The sequence below is a fragment of the Eschrichtius robustus genome, chromosome 2 (genome assembly GCF_028021215.1).
Source record: "Eschrichtius robustus isolate mEscRob2 chromosome 2, mEscRob2.pri, whole genome shotgun sequence".
NCBI lineage: Eukaryota > Metazoa > Chordata > Mammalia > Artiodactyla > Eschrichtiidae > Eschrichtius > Eschrichtius robustus.
The window spans coordinates 85,032,496-85,052,885 of record NC_090825.1 but is presented as its reverse complement, the minus strand read 5'-3'; the positions used below and the strand labels follow the sequence as shown (position 1 = coordinate 85,052,885).

The window sequence follows — 20,390 nt, the reverse complement described above, 5'->3', positions numbered from 1 at the left end:
TTATGTCACTGTGTGAATTTTATGTTGAATGTTGTATAGACATACAGTGTTTATCATTAAGCAGTTGAAGGACATTTAGGTTGTTTTCAGGTTTTGGTGGATATAAATAAAATGACTATAAACATTTGTATGCAGGCATTTGTGTAAACATATGTCTTAGTTTCTTTTGCATCTAGTATACACTTTATTAGAATTCTAGCTGCTTTGCCTACTTGCCAGCACTTGTTATTGTCAGGTCTTTCTTCATTTGTTTCTTTTTTTGGCCATTTGATTAGATGTGTTGTAGTATTTCACTCTGGTTTTAAGTTTCGTTTGCCTAATGACTAATGATAGTGAGCATCTTTACATGTTCTTATTTTAAATCCATATCGCTTCTGTAGCAAATCATCTTTTCATTTACTTTACCCATATTTACTGGGTTATTTCTTTCCCATTTAGTAATTTTTTAGATTTCTTTGTATATTCTGCTTATTGGTACTTTATTAAATGTGTTCTGCAAATATGTTCTCTGAGACTATGGTCTGCCTTTTTTTTTTTTTAATGCTGTTGTGCAAAAAGCAGAAGGTTATATGTGCCCTATCTAAAAAATAATTGACTATCTCAATATCATACAGATTTTCTCCTATGCTTTCTTCTAGAAAGAAGTTTTAAATTTTACTTTTATATTTACATTATTATCCTTGCATGTGGATGTGTAATTGTTTCAACACCACTAAATCAATGAAGAAAATATTTCTTTACTGAATTACATTTCCAACTTTTTCAAAACAATTTGCTCATATTCATGTGGGTTTACTTCTGTCATTTTATTCTGTTCCATTATTATGTAACTATTATTTTACCAATACCCTACTATATGATTACTGTAGCTTTACATAAAATCTTGAAATCTGGAAATGTGAGTCCCCTAATTTTGTTTTCATTTTTCAAAATTGTTTTGGTAATTTTTTCATCATCTGCTTTGCCATATAAGTTTAGAATCAGCTTATAGGTTTCCTCAAAGATATAACCAGCTTACAGGATTTTCTTTGGGGTTGTGTTCAATCTATAGATCAATCTGAGAAGAACTTCCATGTTGACAATTTTGAGTCTTCCAATCAATGAATGTGATATATCTTTCCATTTACTTAGGTCTTCTTTGATACTTATCAACAATATAGTATATTTTTTATTATACAAATTGTTCCCATGTTCTTTTTTTAAAAAATATTTATCCCTATTTCATATTTTAGTGGTATGATAAATGGTATTCTTTTTTAAATTTCAACATCTATTGCTTATTGCTACTATAAGACAACTGATTTTAGTGTGCTGACTTTATTTTCTGTAACCAATTAAACTCACTTATTTTAATAGGTTCTTTGGGATTCTCTATGTAGACAATCATGGCCTCTATGAATAAAGTCTTTTCTTCCATTCCAATCTATATTCCTTGTATCTCTTTTCTTCTTCTTATTGCACTGGTATGTATATTATAGGATAGGAGTAGTATGAGTAGAAATTCTTGTTTTGAACCTAACCATACAGGGAAACCATTTAGTCCTTAACAACAAGGTATGATGTTATCTCTAGTTATTAATAGATACTCTTTATTCATGAGGTAAGGTTAGTCATAGTTTGTGAAGCAATTTTGTCATAAATTGATGTTGACTTTTGTAATGTTTTCCAGGTATTTATTGAGTGGATAATTTTTTCTCTTTTAAAATTTTGGTTTGAATGAGTTACTGTATCAGTCAAGGTTCTTCAGAGAGATAGAACCAGTAGAAGATGTAGATATAGATAGAGATACAGGTAAAGATACACATATAGATAGAGAGAAAGATTGATTTATAAATTTATTATTAAGAAATTGGTTCATTGACTCACATATATGGAGCTGAAAAAGTCCCACAGTCTTCTGTCTGCAAACTGGAGACCCAGGAAAGCCAGCCATGTAGTTCACTCTGAGTCTGAAAGCCTGAGGACCAGGGGAGCTAATGTTGCAATCCCCCGACACAAGGCAGAAGCAGACTGATATTCTAGCTCAGCAGTTCAAGTCAGAGAATACATTCTCCCTTCCTCTACCATTTTGTTCTATGCAGTCCCTCAATGGATTAGATGATGCCCAACCACAATGGGGAGGACAATCTGCTTTATTCAGCCTACTGATTCAAATGATAATCTCATCTGGAAACACTGTCATTCCCAGAATAAATCTCACTTGCTCATGATTTATTATCCTGCTTATACATTCTAAATTTGGTTTACTAACATTTCTAAGGATTGCTATACCCATGTTGATGAGGGATATTGATCTGTAATTTTCTTTTCTTATAATATCATCTGTTTTTGGTATCACTGTAATACTTGCCTAAGCACAAGAATTGGGAGGTACAGCCTCTTCCATTTTCTGGAAGTTTTTTTTCTTTTTTTTTAAGAATTGATATTTCTTCCACAATATTTTGTATAATTCATTAATAAAGACATATGAATCATGAGTTTTCCCTCTGGGAAAGTTTTAACTATGAATACAATTTCTTCGTAGACATAAGACTATTTGAGCTCTTCATTTCTTCTTGAGTAAGCTTTGGTCATTTGTGTCTATTAACATATTTTTCGGTCTGTCATCAAACTTATTGGCATAAGCCACTAAGTTTTAGGATGGTTTGTTACACAAGAACAGCTAATTGATACAGTCATTCATTTATTCATTAATTAATAAATGTATCTTTCAATATAGACTTAAAATGCCAATAATATTTTTTAGATTCAGTCACATACTTTGAATATGATGCTATAACTGAACTGTAGGGAATCAGAAGCTAGTATAGAAGAAAATTATGCTATAATATTTAGAGCTTAGTATGATAAGCATTATCTTATTCAGATTTATTAGGCATTTACTATGAAAGTAGAAAGAACTTTCTACTTTTATACTAAGTACTACTTACTATGTCGTGCTATGTAGCACTTCTTATATGCTACTATGTAAGTAAGTAGCACTCTTCAAATCATAAGACATATTTAAATTTTTTTATACTATAAATATATGAAATTCATCGACTTCATCAACAAATCTAATTACTTTCTCTGGTTTATTCAACTCTAGCTACACTAATCTCTTTACCAGTTATATTTCATGCCTTCCATATTCCCACCTTTGGAGTCTTTGTAACCACAGATTCCTCTACTTAAAAAATCTCATTTAGACTAATCCTTAAATGTTACCTCCACAGAAAGGCCTTCCTTAGCCACCTGTTAAAATTACAATTCTCTCTCCTGTTCTGTGCGCTTACCCTGTGTAATTTTCTCACAGCATTATATGACAATATGCCATATACAGTTGACCCTTGAACAATATGGGTTTGAACTACATGGGTCTACTTACATAAAGATTTTTTTAAAATAAATATGTACTATAGTACTACACAATCTGTGGCTGGTTGAATCCAGGGATGTTCAACCGCACATACTGAGGGCCAAACATAATGTTATACCCGATTTTCAACTCAGTGGGGGTTGGTGTCCCTAAAACCTGCATTGTTCAAGGGTCAATTCTATTTGTTTATTTTCTGTCTTGTAACCTCCTTTTAGCATAAAAGCTCAATGAAAGCAGGGACTTTATTTTATTCTCTGCTTTGTTTTGCTTACTGCTTTATCTACAGTGGCTAGATCAGAACTTAGCACATCATAGGCATGCAATAAATATTATGGAACAAAGAAATGAAGGAATGCCCATTGTTTTAGGAGCTATAATTTTTTATAACATGTAGAATACTCATTTATAGTTGAAAAATCTGGCTTTGATTCCGTGAACTCCTACTACTAAATTTGAGCACATTACATAATTTTTCTGTTTTTATTTTATTAACCTCTTAATTTAAATGTTCAACTCTGCCATCATGTACATTAATTTCTTTTGCCTGAAATGTTTAAGTGTTCCAGTCCTCACTAATCACTCTCTTTCATTACTAATAAAATTCTTGTTCATTATGCTACATACTTCTTTATTTACTATACTAAACAGTCATTTGAAATTTATTTAATTTTTTTTATATTTGTCTTTTCTCCAGAGTAGAGTGACCAAATTGAGGGGAATCAGCCCTATTTTTTAATTAGCTAGATTAAGTCAGTGGCTCAAATTCTTTATCCTCAGACCATCATTGATGAAGATATGTCAGACATCTTATTGGGATCTGAAATTTTGTGGTTGTGGATTGAAGGTTCTCCCTTTTATTTACTGGGTAAGAGCACATAGATGCTTGAAAAACTTTCAATTGGCTCTTTACCACAGTTCCATGTAATTTATCTAACATACAAAGGCAAAAAGTCAAGTATTCTGTCTGTAGTCTACCTAAAATTGCCACACTGACTAGATCTTCCAGGCATTCCCCTTGGATTTTCCTTCAACTGTCAAAATTTGACCGACCCAGACCAGCTATCTTCACATATAACCCATTCTTTACCACTTTCCAAGTGTCATGGTCCCTTACATCTCCTTGCGAACCATAAGATTTCCTCATCTTCCTCTTTTGTCTCAGAAATTTTCAAACCTCTAACACTAACAATTATGTTGCTTTCTTTTCTCTAGGGTATAGAGAGGGACAGGAGAACTTCAGGCCTCAAAGATGGATCAGGAAAGGAGATCCACCACAGTGATGTGGATGTAGGAACATCCTTGTCTTCTTTCTTGACACTGGGTAAAACAAACAAATAAAACTTAAAAACTAATATTTTTGTCATTAAGTTACAAATGTCAACATTCACAAAATATTTATAGTCTTATTTGGTGGAAAAGTATTATTTCCCTGTCCTTAAATTTCATTTAAAAGTCTTTTTATTTGCCCCTTTCCAATGTTGACAGGGAAAGTAGATGAAACTTGAAGACAAGAACTATATACTTTATTTGATAACTATAACTTTGTCAGATAATGTGTCCTATGTAGAATAAATTCTTGATATTGTTGAAGAAAATAATTAAAAGAATAAAGTTTATTTCTAAAGCTACCTATTTGTTTTTTATTTAGATAGCTTTAATATTATTCCTTTTTATAATTCTAGTTTCAGTTTTTTCCCCTATTTTATTCAAACTTCATAAAATCCATTCATAGCCTCCCTCCATCTTACTCCCATCTCCGCAGTGAAAAAATAGAACTTTTAAACTTTATATTTCAATATACATTTAGTCTTGTTTGACAGTGTCTTTTAAAAGGCTGTCATTTCTCTTATTTCTGATAGAATTTCTTGTGAATTCACCTGTGTAATGTGTCACACTTTAGAAACCACTTTACACATTCTAATTAGATCTAACACAGCAGCCTTGAGGAAGACAGAATAGTACTATCCTCCTCATCTTACCATTGCTGAATAAGGGAAGTTAAAAAAAAAAAGAAAAAATATATATATATCTTAGTTCACAGACTGGGGTGGGAAAGAGAAGGAAGATCTTCTGCCCTATTTTTCAGTGCTATCTCTGTTATATCAAGAAGCCACTCAGGAATAATACAGCAAGCTTTTCCAGTATTGCATGGTCAGCAATTATGTAAAAGAAGCCACTCACTTAAGACTACACACTCTAGGGTTTTGTATGAAATTTATATTAAATTCTAGAAAAGGCAAAACCATAGTTTGCTTTCTGGCAGATCAATGATTGTTTAGAAGCAAGGGTGGGGGCAGGGATTGACTGCTAAGGAACACAAGGGGGCTTTTGTGGTGATGGGAGTGTTCTAAACCTTGACTGTGGTGGTAGTTAAATGACCGTTGCCCCTGGTCTATCGATCTGCACACTGAAAATGAAGGACACTGTTACTTCTGTATTAGTAACATAAATATATAATTTGTTTTTTAAAATTTATTGCCCACCATGCTTAATCAATTGACGTCTTTTATGTTTTGCCTTTAAATGCCTTGGTAACTGGTTAAGGTTGAGCACGTTGTTAAAAGTGCAAAGTCATATGTTTTTCTCCCATCTGACCTGATACGCTAATCACTAGGGCACTGGTGTGTTATTTAGAACAAGGAATGAGGTCAAATTTCTCCCTGGTGAAGAATAAATAGCAAATGTACTTTAAAAAGTACTTGGCATTTAATGCCTAATCCTTAAGATTACTTAAAGTTAAAAAAAAAAATGGCCAAGACATGGTACTTTATTACAAAACAATTTGACCAACATTTTTTCGTTAACAATTTTTCTGTATAACGAGCCACATGCATTTTAAAATACAAAAGCATGAGCTCATTGGACAGTGGGTTGAAGCAATATAAGTAAAAAAGATTTTAAAAGAAGATAAATGAAGTATACATAAACTTAGGTTCTTTCTCATTGTTACTTCTCATAGTCTTATAAATAGCTTGAAACAATGATTTTTCCCTCACCCATTAATATTTTGTCTATGATACTAGTGCTGGTACTTCGTAAAAATATTATGTAAAAATATAAATATATAAAAGAAAAAAGTAACACAATGAAACTACATGGATCCAATATCCAGTATTAACACAATCAATTTTTCTCTAAGTCTATACCTGATCTCCATCCCACACACCACCCTAGATAGTTTTTCAGTCAAATCCTAGATATCACTTATTGCATCCATAGATCCTTTAGTATGTATGTATTTAAGATACTTTAAAACTCATTATTCCTATGTTTTTATTATTCCTAAGGTAATTAATTATAATTCTTTTAATGTTATAAAATACACAGTATTCACATTTCCTCCAATACCTTATAGTATTTTTAATTTACAATCACTTTGTTTGTATCAGGAAACAAAGTGCATACTGCATTTTATTGGTATAGTTTAAATTGCTTTTAATTTATAAGCTTCCCATCTTTTTTTCTTATAATTTATTCAATAAAGAAAGAAAGGGCATTGATTATATAACAATTTTGCACCTTCCAGATTTTGCTTATTGTATTTTTTGTATCACTTAAGATGGTCTGCGTACTACTTTATTTCCTGTAAAATAAACTTACATTTTAGAAAGCTGATCAAATTTTGTTCTATTTTTTGATAATATTACTTCATAGGAGGGGTTGTGAGCTTCCTACTGTTACACATCAAGAGGTACATTATGTCTAGTTTTCATTCTTATTGTTTTTATTAAGACTGATCTAACCAGCTAGATTTTCCTTTTTTCTTTACTATCAATATGAACTCAGAATGATACTAATACTAATATTTTTACTAAAATTAAAATTACTGAGAAAAATTTAAATGTCCTTGTCTTTTTATTCACCATATTATTTTAATTTTTTTCATTTCTATTTTCATGTCTATTTATTTATTTATTTCTATTGTGGTAGAATATACATAACATTTTAATAATTTTTAAGTGTATAGAAAAATATAGAATATTTCATTAATTTTTCCTATCATCCTTGCACAGGATCCAAGTTAACCTTCTCTATATCATTCCAATTTTAGTATGTGTGCTGCTGAAGTGACACTCTGTATTTCTTCTTATCTTTAGAGTAAAAGATATTAAGGATATATCTGAATATCTGGCTTGGTTTATATCACAAATATATTGCATCCTAAAATTCTATTAATGAATAGATCTGACGTCATTTAAACATTTTTCATTGAAAATAGGTTTCACTGTTTTGTCATTTGTCTATTTGTTGATCATAATGTTTATCAGTCATGTATATTTTTTGGACAAGTTACATAACTAATATTAATTTTATCCTTTATTGATTCTATTTCATTAGTCACATTTAGGACTTTTCCCTTCTTTCAAGTTTATAGGTGCATTCACACATATTTTTTTCTAATACTTGTAGTGTGAAGTTATCTTCTTGTCTTTTCTTCATATAGCTATGACATTATTCCAACACTACTAATTATACATAATATTTTTTGCTCACTGATTTCTGATGCTATGTTTATAATATACGAAGTTTTTCTTTGCAAATATATCTATTTTCAGATCTTCTATTCTGGTCTACTCATATTCCGATATCTTACTCTCTTAATTATAGAGGACTCAAATACATTTCATATGGGGTTGGGGGGTTAGAACACCCTTTTCATGGTTTACTGGTTTCTCTATTCTTTCTTGTCTGTCCTTTCACATAAATGTTATAATTAACTTTTGTAGCTCAAGAAAGTAAAAAGATGGTGTTTTTATTGCAATCATATTCACTTTATAAATCAAAGATTTTTACTGATATTCACATGCCCGATTGGTTTTGTAGGTTCCTTTAGAGCGTTTTTATCAGATTTTGCAATATTACACTCACCTTATAAGAAGAATTTGGAAGTTGTCTCCCCCTTTGTTTATGCTTTAAAATAGTCTAAGTAGTACTGGGATTATCTTTAAGTTGTTTAAAGCAATTCATTTGTGAAAGTATTTTGAGCTTAGGTCAATTTTGTCTTGATTTTGGCTGCTTGTGAAAACTTTCTCTGAGACACGATATTCCCTTTCAAAATGAAGATATAATTCTTAGCTTTTTTCAGAAAAGTTTTAGTAACTTACAGTTTTTAATATTTATTTTTTGTCCTTGCTTTTGTTTTCATATGTATATATGTATATACAGATAGATACATAGGTAGGTAGGTAGGTAGGTAGGTAGATAGATATACACATACATATGAACTACTTTCTCTACTTTTTCTATCACTTCCTTCCTCACCCAGAACTACTGGAGGTGAAAGGCCTAAAAATTATGACATTGTTGAAAAAAATTAAAGAAGACACAAAGAAATGAAAAGATAGTCTATGCTCATCAATTGGAAGAATTAACACTGTTAAAATGCCCATATTACTTAAAGCAATCTACAGATTCAATGCAATCCTTGTAAAAATCACAATGATATTTTTCACAGAAATAGAACAAAAAAAATTCTAAAATTTGCATGGAACCACAAAAGACCCCAAATACCCAAGGCAATTCTGATAAAAAAATAACAAAGCTGGAGGTATCACACTCCCTGATTCAAATTACACTACAAAGCTATAGTAATCAAAACAGCATGGCGTCAGAAGCAAAAGACTGACAGATCAATGGAACAGAGTTTAGAGCCCATAAGTAAACCCACACATATATAAACAACTAATTTAACACAGAGAAGCCAAGAACATACAATGGAGAAAGGAAAGTCTCTTCAATAAATGGTATTGGGAAAACTCAACAGCCACATGGGAAAGAATGAAACTAGACCACTATCTTACACCATACACAAAAATTAACTCAAAATGGATTAAAGACTTGAATGTAAGACATAAAACTTCTAGAAGAAAACATAAGCAGTACATTGTTTGGCATCAGTCTTAGCAATATCTTTTTGGTTCTGTTTCCTCAGGCAAGGGAAATAAAAGGAAAAATAAACAAACGGGACTACATCAAACTAAAAAGTTTCTGCACATCAAAGAAAATTATAAACAAATGAAAAGGCAGAACCAGGAGGGAAGGAGGGTGGTAGTGGGAGGAATAGGTAAAGGGGGTTAACTGTATATTGAGGGATAGAAACTAGATTTTTGGTGATGAGTATGCTGTAGAGTGTATATACAGAAGTTGAATTATAATGTTGTATATATGAACCTTATATAATGTTATAAACCAATGTACCTCAATAAAACAATTAATTAAAAAAATAAAGAAGCATCAAATGGATGTCATGAATGTGATTAAAAGCAGATCAAACATAGGATAGGCTATATATTGAATTCAGAAATACACCATTAGAAAAGATATGCAAATTAAAACAAAGAGATAACAAAGAAGACAAACACAGCAAAACAAAACAAAACATAAAGGATACATGGAAATTGGCCAAAAAAGAGTCCCAGAAGGAGAAGACAGAGAGTTAAGATAGAAACAAAACTTGAACAAATAATGGCTGATAATTTCCCATATTAGTTGAAAGATATTGCCAGCTAATTCAAGTGGGATAAATACAAGGAAAAACATACCTAGATGTAATATAATCAAATTGTTGAAAATCAAAGATGAAGTGATAATATTAAAAGCAGCTGGGAAAAAAGCTATCTGACATTTACTAGGAAAAATATATATAATTGGTAGTTAAGCTGTTAGTAGAAAATGGAAGTTAGGCAAAGATAGAAAGATATCTAAACTAAATCCAGTTAGTATGGGAGCCTGGCAAATATAGTTTGCTGGATAGCTTTCCTCTTGTCCTCTCCCCCATATGGAGTAACTCAAGGAAAGTTCAGGAACCACATGGGAGAACAAAAAGATAAATTATTTGTACTGTGGGAAATAAGAATATCGACAGGTGAAATAGTTGCCTTAGGGACATATCAATGTTAGATTTTGGTGATACATCTCAATGTTAGATTTTGGTGATACATCTCAGTGGAGATTTGAAGTAAGAAGGTGGATATGTGAGTTTAGATTACAGAGGAAATTCTTAGAATTCACACACAATATAATATCTTCTAAGAATAGGATGTAACAAAATATCTCAGATTGAGATAATTACAAGATTGAAATTAAGAATAGTTTTAAAACTTATAAAAATATTTTTTGTCTGATGTTCCTACACTAAATTTTATATTCTAATTTGTGATAGATATTCTAGAATCCAGGAACATGGAGTCCATGATTAAATTATAGCATCAAAAAACTGCATACACTGACACTGTCATATTTCCCAAGATTATTCCTATCCTGTCCATGATTAATTTTACTGAACTGTATAAATTTGAGAAAGCAAATCTAACCTAATTAAGTTGTTATAAAAAAAATCATGTAGATCATGTATAGTTTTATTGATAATATTATTTTCTAGATCACCCACTATTCTATTTCATCAGCCCTCTTAGGATAAATTTCTCTTGTGATCAATGTGCAAATTTCTGTGTTCTCCTTTAGCAATTTGTTGCCTTAAATTTTACAAACTCTGAATCAAGTGACAATGTTTTCTCATTACGTTTAGAAGTAAATATGTTGCCTATCTCTTGCAGGCAGACTGGACTTCTCAACAGGTATTCTGTGCATTAAATTCATACTCAATTTGCATTTCTCTTTTTGCTGCCTCTATTGGGTTGATTTGTGTCCCCCCAAAAGATATATTAAATTAGCCTTAAACTTCAGGACCTCAGAATGTGACCTTATTTGAAAATAGGGTCTTTGAAGATGTAATTAGTTAAGATAAAGTAGAGTGTGCCCTTAATCCAATACGATTGGTGTCCTTATAAAAAGAGGGAAAACATGGTGTAGACACAGACACGTAGGGAGTATGCCATTTATGGTAGAGGCAGAGATTAGAGTGATGCAGCCCCAAGCCGAGGAATGACAAGCATTGGCAGTCATCACCAGAAACTAGGAAGGGGCAAGGAAGGATTTTACTTCAAGGGAGCATGGGCCTGCTGACACCTTGATTTCAGACCTGGTCTCCAGAACTGTGAGATCATAGATTTCTGTTGTTTTAAGTCATCCAGCTTGTAGTACTTTTTATTGTAGCCCTAGGAAAAGAATACGCTGCCTTTATACTCAATTCCTTCACTTATTTTTATTTTGTGTTCATTCATTGTACAATATATATTTTAATCGAATTCCCCTTTTAATGAAATGAGGCACAACTCTTTTGTCTCTCCATTCACCATCCATCCTATACTACAAAAACGTAAGATGTGAGTCATACCTCCAAGTAGCTTCCTATCTTATGGATGTTTTAAGACTTAATGCCCATGAACGTTAATGAAAAACATAAAATAATAGAAACCTAAATTATAAATTACTTGGAGCAAACAACACCACTAAAAGAATTTAGAGCTAGGATTAATATGTGTAGGCCAAAGTAAACAATAAATATTAAAAGTGTCAATAAGTCAGGATTTAAGCTGAAGCTTAAGGAGTGGTTAGGAAGGATTTCAGCTGGTGAAGAAGAGAGGATGTTATTTCAGGAAGGAAGCAACTTGAGCAAGGTTAGGGTGATAGGCAAGTGCATGGTGTAAATAAATGATGATGCCGACTCTAGAGAAAGCTCCACAGTTGGGAGAATGGAAAACAATCTTGTCTAAGTGGGCGATAGAAAACTTGCAGGGACTATGAAGAAGGAAAAACACAAAGAGAGAAGTTTAAATCTATTTAGGAAGGCAACTGGGAGCTCTTGTAGATTTTTTGAACACTAGTAGAATAAAAGGACCTAAGGGATATTAATCCAGAGATAGTGTGCAAGATAAATTCGAGTCATGGAAAGAAAAAAGAGCCACGTAAGAGTCAAGAGAAAAGAGCCTGAGAGTTATTTTAGAAAACTGGTTAAAGAATACAGACCTCTGGTATTCAGTGCCTAAATAAATGCTACTGACTTGGGAAGATCAGTTAAATTTTCTGAGTTTTTCTTGAAATTCTAATTTCTCTATTACTACTTAATTTCTCTCTTTCATTGTGATTGGATTTGAGCCATTGGCATCTATTTCAGGGATCTTTTCATTGATAATAAAAGATGTTTGCCTAACCTTGGAAGACCTTGTATAAACTTTTATTTTTAAAAGCACTTAACATCCATGGTGTATATTTATAATGCTCACTACTAAGGCTCAGTTTTGAAAGAATGCCAAGTTTGAAAGTTTCAGCTCTGTTATCTTAATTTCCAAGCTGTGTTAATTTTGCTGACTGTAGAATATTCCTTTCCACCTCATTATTGTCTCTTTTCTTGAGACTACTCTAGCTAGCATGTGTGTCTGAGATAGGTGAACTTTACTTTCTTGATGCTTTTTCCTTTGCATTTTACCTTCCTCATCCAATCTTTCTCTTTTAGAAAATGTAGCCTCTTTTATACACAGATTTCAAGGGGACTTCTCATGGCATAATTGATTTTGAGGACTCTTTGGCCTGATAATTCTGTTTGGATTGAAATTTATGCAAGTAATTCGAGACATCACTCAAATTGCAATATCATCAGTATTATATGGCTTTTTTTTTTTTTTTTTTTTTTTTTGAGCAGCAACACTGAAAATCCATTAGGTTCATTTTAAGAAAAAAAATGGGTTTTTGTAGACATTTTCATTTTTTGAATATAAAACATTTCTTTTTCATAAAATATATGTTTCTAATGAACAGTCCTTTGGGCTATTTATGCAAGTTTAGTTCAGGGAAAAGAAGCAGGCAGAGTTGAAATTGAAAGACGCTGAATATCCTATGTTCATTTGAGGGTCACTCAAGTATGCAGAAGGAAAAAGACTGATCAGGATTGAGAAAAATGGGATGATTGAAGATTGAAAAAAACATATTCTACAACTAAAAACATTTCGGAGATGGTTTGTTTTAAGATATAAAGTTCTGATAAGTCTTTGAATCAGAGCCAACTGGGCATCTGTTCCTTTTGAAAATCTCCATTTGCTGCTGAAAAATCAGCCTAAATAGTTACATGACAATCTGTATTACATTTTGAAACTTAAATTCTTGGGTTAGTAATTTTGCACTAGGCACGTATTATCCTTGTTAGAAATAGTATAAATACTCTGATGGTACCATTTTTTTTAAAAAGTACATCCTGTAACTAACTTTTAGCTGTATCAGTTGCATAAATATGAACTGTAATTAATATAACAATATAAACAAATATAAATTGTGTATTTGTAAAATTATATATTTTTTACTTACCACCTCTAAGAAACAAAATTTATTTCATTCTCTAGCAGGAGTCTTGCTTTATTATTTTGTCATGAAAAGTGTATGTAAAAAACCCACTCATACGATAAATATCTATTGTTTTTATATTTGCTAACATCATCTATTTTACATTATAAATTGTATGATGTTATAATTTGAAAATATGGCTATTTCCTTTAGAGGATATAAACTCTTGAAGGCAGAAGTTATAAGACCTTTAATAGGCAGTAGGATCTAACACAATTTTACTTAGTGATCTGCACATGGTAAGCGCTTAAAACATTTATTGATAAGTGAATGCATGAATTATTAATGTTGCTTTTTTTATTCTTGTGTTTGTTTCAACAGAGGGACATTCATCTTTAGGTGTTTAATTTCAATGAGTATGTCTTTATCCCTGGACTTTAAAAAGTTAAACCCAATTTAAAATTCTTCTACATTAGAATAAATGGATTATTTCATATAAATATTCTTAAATACGTTTTCCTAGGTTTTCCATTCCAGAGTGCATTCCAAAATTCTTGTGAAGAGCTGTGATTGATTTATAATCACTTTACTCATTCAGTTTTTGATCAGCAGTTTTTGCATTTTTCTTTTAAAGAAAATAAACAATTTCAATAGGCTTGTGATTCCAAATCATTGTGAAAGAGATTTTTGAGGCCTGATATATTCTTATGATAACCTGATGGTATTTTTGTTTGTTTGTTTTTTTTGGGGGGGGGGGGTCATGCTGCGTGGCTTGTGGGATCTTAGTTCCCCAACCAGGGATTGAACCTGGACCCTTGGCAGTGAAAGCATGGACTCTTAGCCACTGGACTGCTAGGGTATTCCCACCTGATGGTATTTTGGATGACTCTATCTTGATTTACAACGTATGAACATTAAGGGCATGTATAAGGTGGAAAAGGACTTTCACTTGATATCTTGTCATAGTGATCACTGAGTACTATTTAGCAAATTCATATACCAGTATTCATGCAAAATACCAATTTAAAATAGTAGTTCTTAATGGGGGGTGGAGGGCACACATCACCATAGCCTGAGGGACTTTTTGAAAATATAATGAACTCCACTAGAAGACATTCTTAAAAAGACCAGGAATGGCACTCAACTTGTATGTAACTGGAAATTTTACCCACGGGATTACTATGCAAAGCCCTGTTATAACTACTGGATTGTAGGCATATGATGCTCATACTAGAAAGACAAATTTTTATTCCAGCTAAGTTGGACACTTACGTAGGTTCATATAATATCATTCCCTTGTCTGTGGTTTGATACTATAGAAGTCAGGCCAATAAGCTAAATAATCAATATATCTTGATGATGCTGATAGTATTATTTTTCCAGGCTGGGTGTGGTTTTATTAACGACAAGCAAGAAAAAGCCAAAATTCGTAAATATTAGGAAGATTTTATAAATATTCATATGTAAAAATATACATATGTATTTTATAAATATACATATGTATTTGTATATACATACAAATTCAGTCTACATATCTTTAAACTGAATTCTAGACAATTAACTAATACTCTGAAAGGCTGCCAAAGCTATAACCACTTCCAAGTAGGTAAGTCCTTACAAAAACAGTAATCATGCTTAGTCAAGACTGTACTAGGCTTTGCACAGCAAATTGCAACTAGCTTTGCACAGACCAACCACTAGGATTTTAGACTTGATTCCAAGGCTGCCATCCTTAGGCTAGACACACAAAATCCAGCATCCCATATAGGGGTTAATGTGAAGTCTCAACAGTAACATATACTACTAGACAGTGACTAGCCAATGTAGATGTCACCAATGACATCTCCCATTTTATAGCTCAAACCTGAGACAGACAGAACAGGGAAAGAGGCAGGAAGAATGGTACAGATATCAAGAGATATAAAAAAACAGGAACTAAAAATAATGAAGGGACAGATTCCAGTATTTGCAATTCCAGTGTGCAAAATGCACAAGCCACTCCTACATTGCTATATACTATCTCCTAATTTAGAACCTCTCTACCTTTTCCACCATGAGACTCCATGCATACACGCATATCACAGGGAAAAAGAAATATAATTCTTTGGCATGTGTTCGATTATAAAACATGATAGTACATAAAATAAGTTGTATGACTCCAGTTAGGAAAAATGATAATTTTTGCCCTGAACCAATGTAAGAATAAATCATCAAAAAACTAACACATATAGATAAATACCCATGAGAAAGATTATGCCTCCTGCTGGATAGGACCTTAATATTCCCCTCAGCTTCACTAAATTTTATACAGGTTTCTTCATGACTTCAGGCTCCTGACCCCCCTTTTCCTAGAATATTTACTTTAGAAATCTTGTAATTGTAAATTCTTTCTTTAACTCTTTGAGATGTAAATCTTTTGAAAGTCCCTTGCCAGGTTTACAACCCAGGAAAGTCTTTTTCAAGTATCAGGAAGTATCCTTTTGAAATGTAATCATCAAGGAAGATAGGGCCCCTGCTTCCAAGTTTCTGTGGGAGAGTAAAAGCCTAACCTTGGGTTGACCTTGTTGCAAGTTCTGAAACTACCTCCTGTCATGAAGATAGGAGGAAATTTACTTTTCCACTGAGTAAGACCAATTAGCAAACACAGGTGACCTATGATTCCTCCCATCCCAGCTCTTAAAAAGTCACCAGTCCTCTTGTTTTTTGTTTTGTTTTTTTTTCACCGAAGTTGAGTTCAGACTATGTTCTAGACTCTTTCCCTTATTGAAATAGTCTTGAATAAAGTCTTCATTGCCTGTTTAACTTTATCAGGTACAATTTTTGCTTTTTATAATGCTGTTTACAGTAGAAACCATAAAATGAAAGATGTCAAAACTATGCTAAAGTCATAGATTATTAGCAGAAAATAGGGAGAAGTAAGATGATATGACCAGGAAAGTTCAAATCATAAGGAAAGTTGATTGGGGAGGGAGAAAGTGGTCTTGAGGCAGGAGATAGATGCACCCCAGGAGGAACAGTTTCTCCCCTGTGGACAGAAACTCTATAATAGCAGGAACTCCATAAAAGCAGGATGATGGAGGAGGCTGGGCCCTGCCCAGACAAGAGATAAAAGACCACATATTCCTCATTCTCGAAGTCAAGGAGACCTCTCCAACTACACATGTGCAGAAAGGTTCCTTGGAGGTCAAAAAGGAAGGGGTCACCACCTCATAGTAAGTGATGTCACCTACCCATAGGCCTCTTCACTAGAATCCATCTTGGCTAAGAGATGCACAGGCACACAGGGGAGGACCCTGAGATATACCAAATACGGACTCAGAACCAGGCAAAGCAAGATGATTGGTCAAAGGAAACCCAGAAGAAATGTCCCATAAAAGTGATTCAAACTGCCATGAGGGCACGACTCTCTCTCTGAGCCCGCCTGTGTGTCTATCCACACATACTCTACCCTTTTTTTTTTTTTCTCCTAATAAACCTTTTACTTGTTTCACTACTTTCCGCCTTTGTGGGAATTCTTTTCTGCAAAGCTGAAGGGCCAGGGTCTTGTCACTGACTACTGCTCTCACTGCTGCTGCCCGACCTTAATCTCTGGCTAGAAACCGAACCCTGCTTCAAGCCGCTGCAGGCCGAGGCCACCAGAGATCAGTCTCTGCTTCTGAGGTGGCAAGTTATCATTTTTCTAGAGCTGCACTAAATAACAATCAAGTTATTCCTGAGCTCCTTAAGGCAATTTTCTATGATTTGTTGTGCTAGATTTCAAAGATTATTTACCTCTACTATCTTTATTCCTCCCTAAGAATGATTAGCATCAAGTCCCAGAATTCTCCTTCCACAATGTGAATGAAAGTTCTCAAGTTTAGGCAAACTGTTCAGCATTTTCAAGGGATGGAGATTATTTAAAAAGACAGTAATTGCCAGACACATAGACACTGTAATGAAATTTAGAGGCTACAGCCACAGCGGTCTCTCTCTCCCTCCTTCTCTCTTTCCCAATTTCTATTATTGGGCAAACACACTTTCTCAGACTTCCTGTTTATTTACCTTATCCTGTTTCCTCTGTGATGGGGAAGTCTTTTGTTCTTATAGTGTTTATAATTTCTGAGCTAGAATGAAAAGAAACTCCTTAGACCTCCTAGACTAGAAAGAAAAAGCATATCTTCATATTGTCCTGACCAAAGAGGACAAATGAAGTTTGGGGACATATTCCCATAAGATAATAATAATGAAGATTTTGATCACTTTTGACTTTCTAAAGCTTTTATTTCCTCACCAATACTAATTTTTCATATCTTCTTACCAAAAAGCAAATATCTCCAACCGCAAAACAAAACACATACACACACACCATGACAACAATTAATAAGTAAAATAAAAATTGTTTTGAGGCACAGATGCTGAAACATTCAATACTGAATGTAGTTACATTGAACCAGGAATCAAAAGAACTGGATGACTATCTTTAGTGTTATGCTTAAATTCTGTACCGGCCAATATCACTAATGAACACAGGTGCAAAAATCCTCAACAAACTATAAGCAAACCAAATTCAACAATACATTAGAGGATATATCCCATGATCAATTGGGACTTATCCCAGTGATGCAAAGATGGTTCAATATCCACAAATCAATCAATGTGGTGTACCACATTTATAAATTAAAGAATAAAAATCATACAATCATCTCAATAGATGCAGAAAAAGCTTTCGTCAAAATTCAACATCCATTTATAATAAAAACTCTCAACAAAGTAGGTACAGAAGGAACATACTTCAACATAATAAAGGCCATATATGATAAGCCCGTGGTTAACATCACACTTGATGGTGAAAAGCTGAAAGCATTTCCTTTAAAATCAGGAACAAGACAAGAATGCCCACTCACCACTTTTATTCAACATAGTATTGGAAGTCCTAGTGACAGCAATAAGAAATAAAAAGAATACAAATTGGAAAGGAAAAAAGTAAGACTGTCACTCTTTGCAGATGAAACAATACTATATATAGAAAATCCTAAAGATGTCAACAAAAAACTATTAGAACTCACCAATGAATTCATTAAAGTTAGAGGATAGAAAATCAATATACAGAAAATGAGTCACAGGTATGAAATACATAGTGTGGGGAATATAGTCAATAATTACGTAATATCTTTAGTGACATAGTAACTAGACATTGTGGTGATTATTATAAACTGTAAAGAAATACTGAATCACTCTGTTGTGTTACAGGAACTAACATAGTGTTATAGGTCAATTACACTTTAAAAACAAATAAACCAACAAACTCATTAAAAAAGAGATCTGTTTTGTGGTTACCAGAGACAGGAGGTAAGGAGGGGGGAATTGAATGAAGACAGTCAAAAGGTACAAATTTCCAGTTAAAATATAAATAAGTACTAGGGGTGTAATGTACAACTTGACACTGCTATATGTTATATATGAGTATATATATATATATGTTATATGCTATATGTTATATATGAAAGTTATTATGAGAGTATATCATGAGTTCTCATCACAAGGAAAAATATTTTTTTCTATTTCCTTTATTTCATACCTATATGAGATGATGGATGTTCACTAAAATTACTGTGATAATCATTTCATGATCTATGTAAGTCAAGTCATTATGCTGTACATCTTAAATTTATACCGTGCTGTATGTCAATTATATCTCAATAAAACTGGAAGAAAAAAATAAAAACATAAAAGAGAAAATAATGAAAAATATACCAAAAACAAGCAACTAAAAATGATCTAAAGACACTTTTATGTAGAATACTTAATAGGGCCTTATATTTCCATATCTCAGCTACGCAGTTAAATCTTAAAGCATCTCCTATCACCCTGTGATTTTAAGGCAAGATCAACAAAATAGAATGCAGAGACATGAGATAAATGAAATTCCAAAATGGATTTAGTAGTTAAATATCAAATCACTTCAAATTGGGGGGGAACCCACTTCAAGAGGGTTGTTTTAATACATGAGGTTCAGCCTTATGACTCATGATAGACATAGAAACAAAAAAGATAGATAGATGTCTACTTCACTCCTTACACAGTATGAAATGCTAGGTGGATAATAATTCAAAAATTAAAAAGGAAACCATAAAAGTACTAGAAGAAAATATTGGAGAATCTAATTTTATATATATTAGGAATAGGGAAACACTTTTTAAACAAGCCCAAACCTTGAAATGATAAAAGAAAAAATAATAAAGCAATTAAAAATATAATAAATGGGAATTTTCTAGATAGAAACAAATCTCATAAAAATATGCAAGAAAGTGACAAACTGGGAAAATATTTCAATCATCTATTTCAAATAAAGACATACTTTCTCAGAAATCAATAAATAAAATACCAAACTTTCAATGGTGAAATGGACAAGAACATGCAGTTCATAGAAAAGTAAAAGGTTATGCATTAAAAACATACAAACTCTTCAAACACAAACGTAATTAAAACAAAACACCACAAGATAGAGTTTCACCAATCAAGGCAACACTCATAAATTTAGTAATATGCAATGCCACTAATTTTATGGAGAAAAAGTCATTCAGAAAGTGTTGATAAAATAAGTATCCACATTTAAAATGCACATACTTTCTTGATTTATTCTACAGATACACTAATGTGTCAGTACAGAAATATAAGAATAGAGGTGATAATTACGGTACTTATAGCAAAAGAGGAAACCAAAAAATATCTATCAATAGGTACTACTTAAATAATCCATGATACCCTAATAGAACTAGGCAAAATATTAGATAGACACTTTGACTACTTTTGAAGAGTAAGGTGAAACAATATTAAGAATATGAATAGGGCTTCCCTGGTGGCGCAGTGGTTGAGA

The 20,390-nt window shown here is 32.6% G+C and overlaps 1 long non-coding RNA gene and 1 other non-coding gene across 3 annotated transcripts in view; both read right to left on the bottom strand.

The window, feature by feature from the left end:
- The window catches only part of LOC137757353 (uncharacterized), a 589,266-nt gene that overhangs the window by 104,871 nt on the left and 464,005 nt on the right, over positions 1–20,390 (bottom strand). The gene's annotated exons all lie outside the window — the stretch shown is intronic.
- Positions 7,326–7,432, bottom strand: LOC137760328 (U6 spliceosomal RNA). The gene has a single exon (XR_011073286.1). It is a non-coding gene; the product is annotated as a U6 spliceosomal RNA (small nuclear RNA).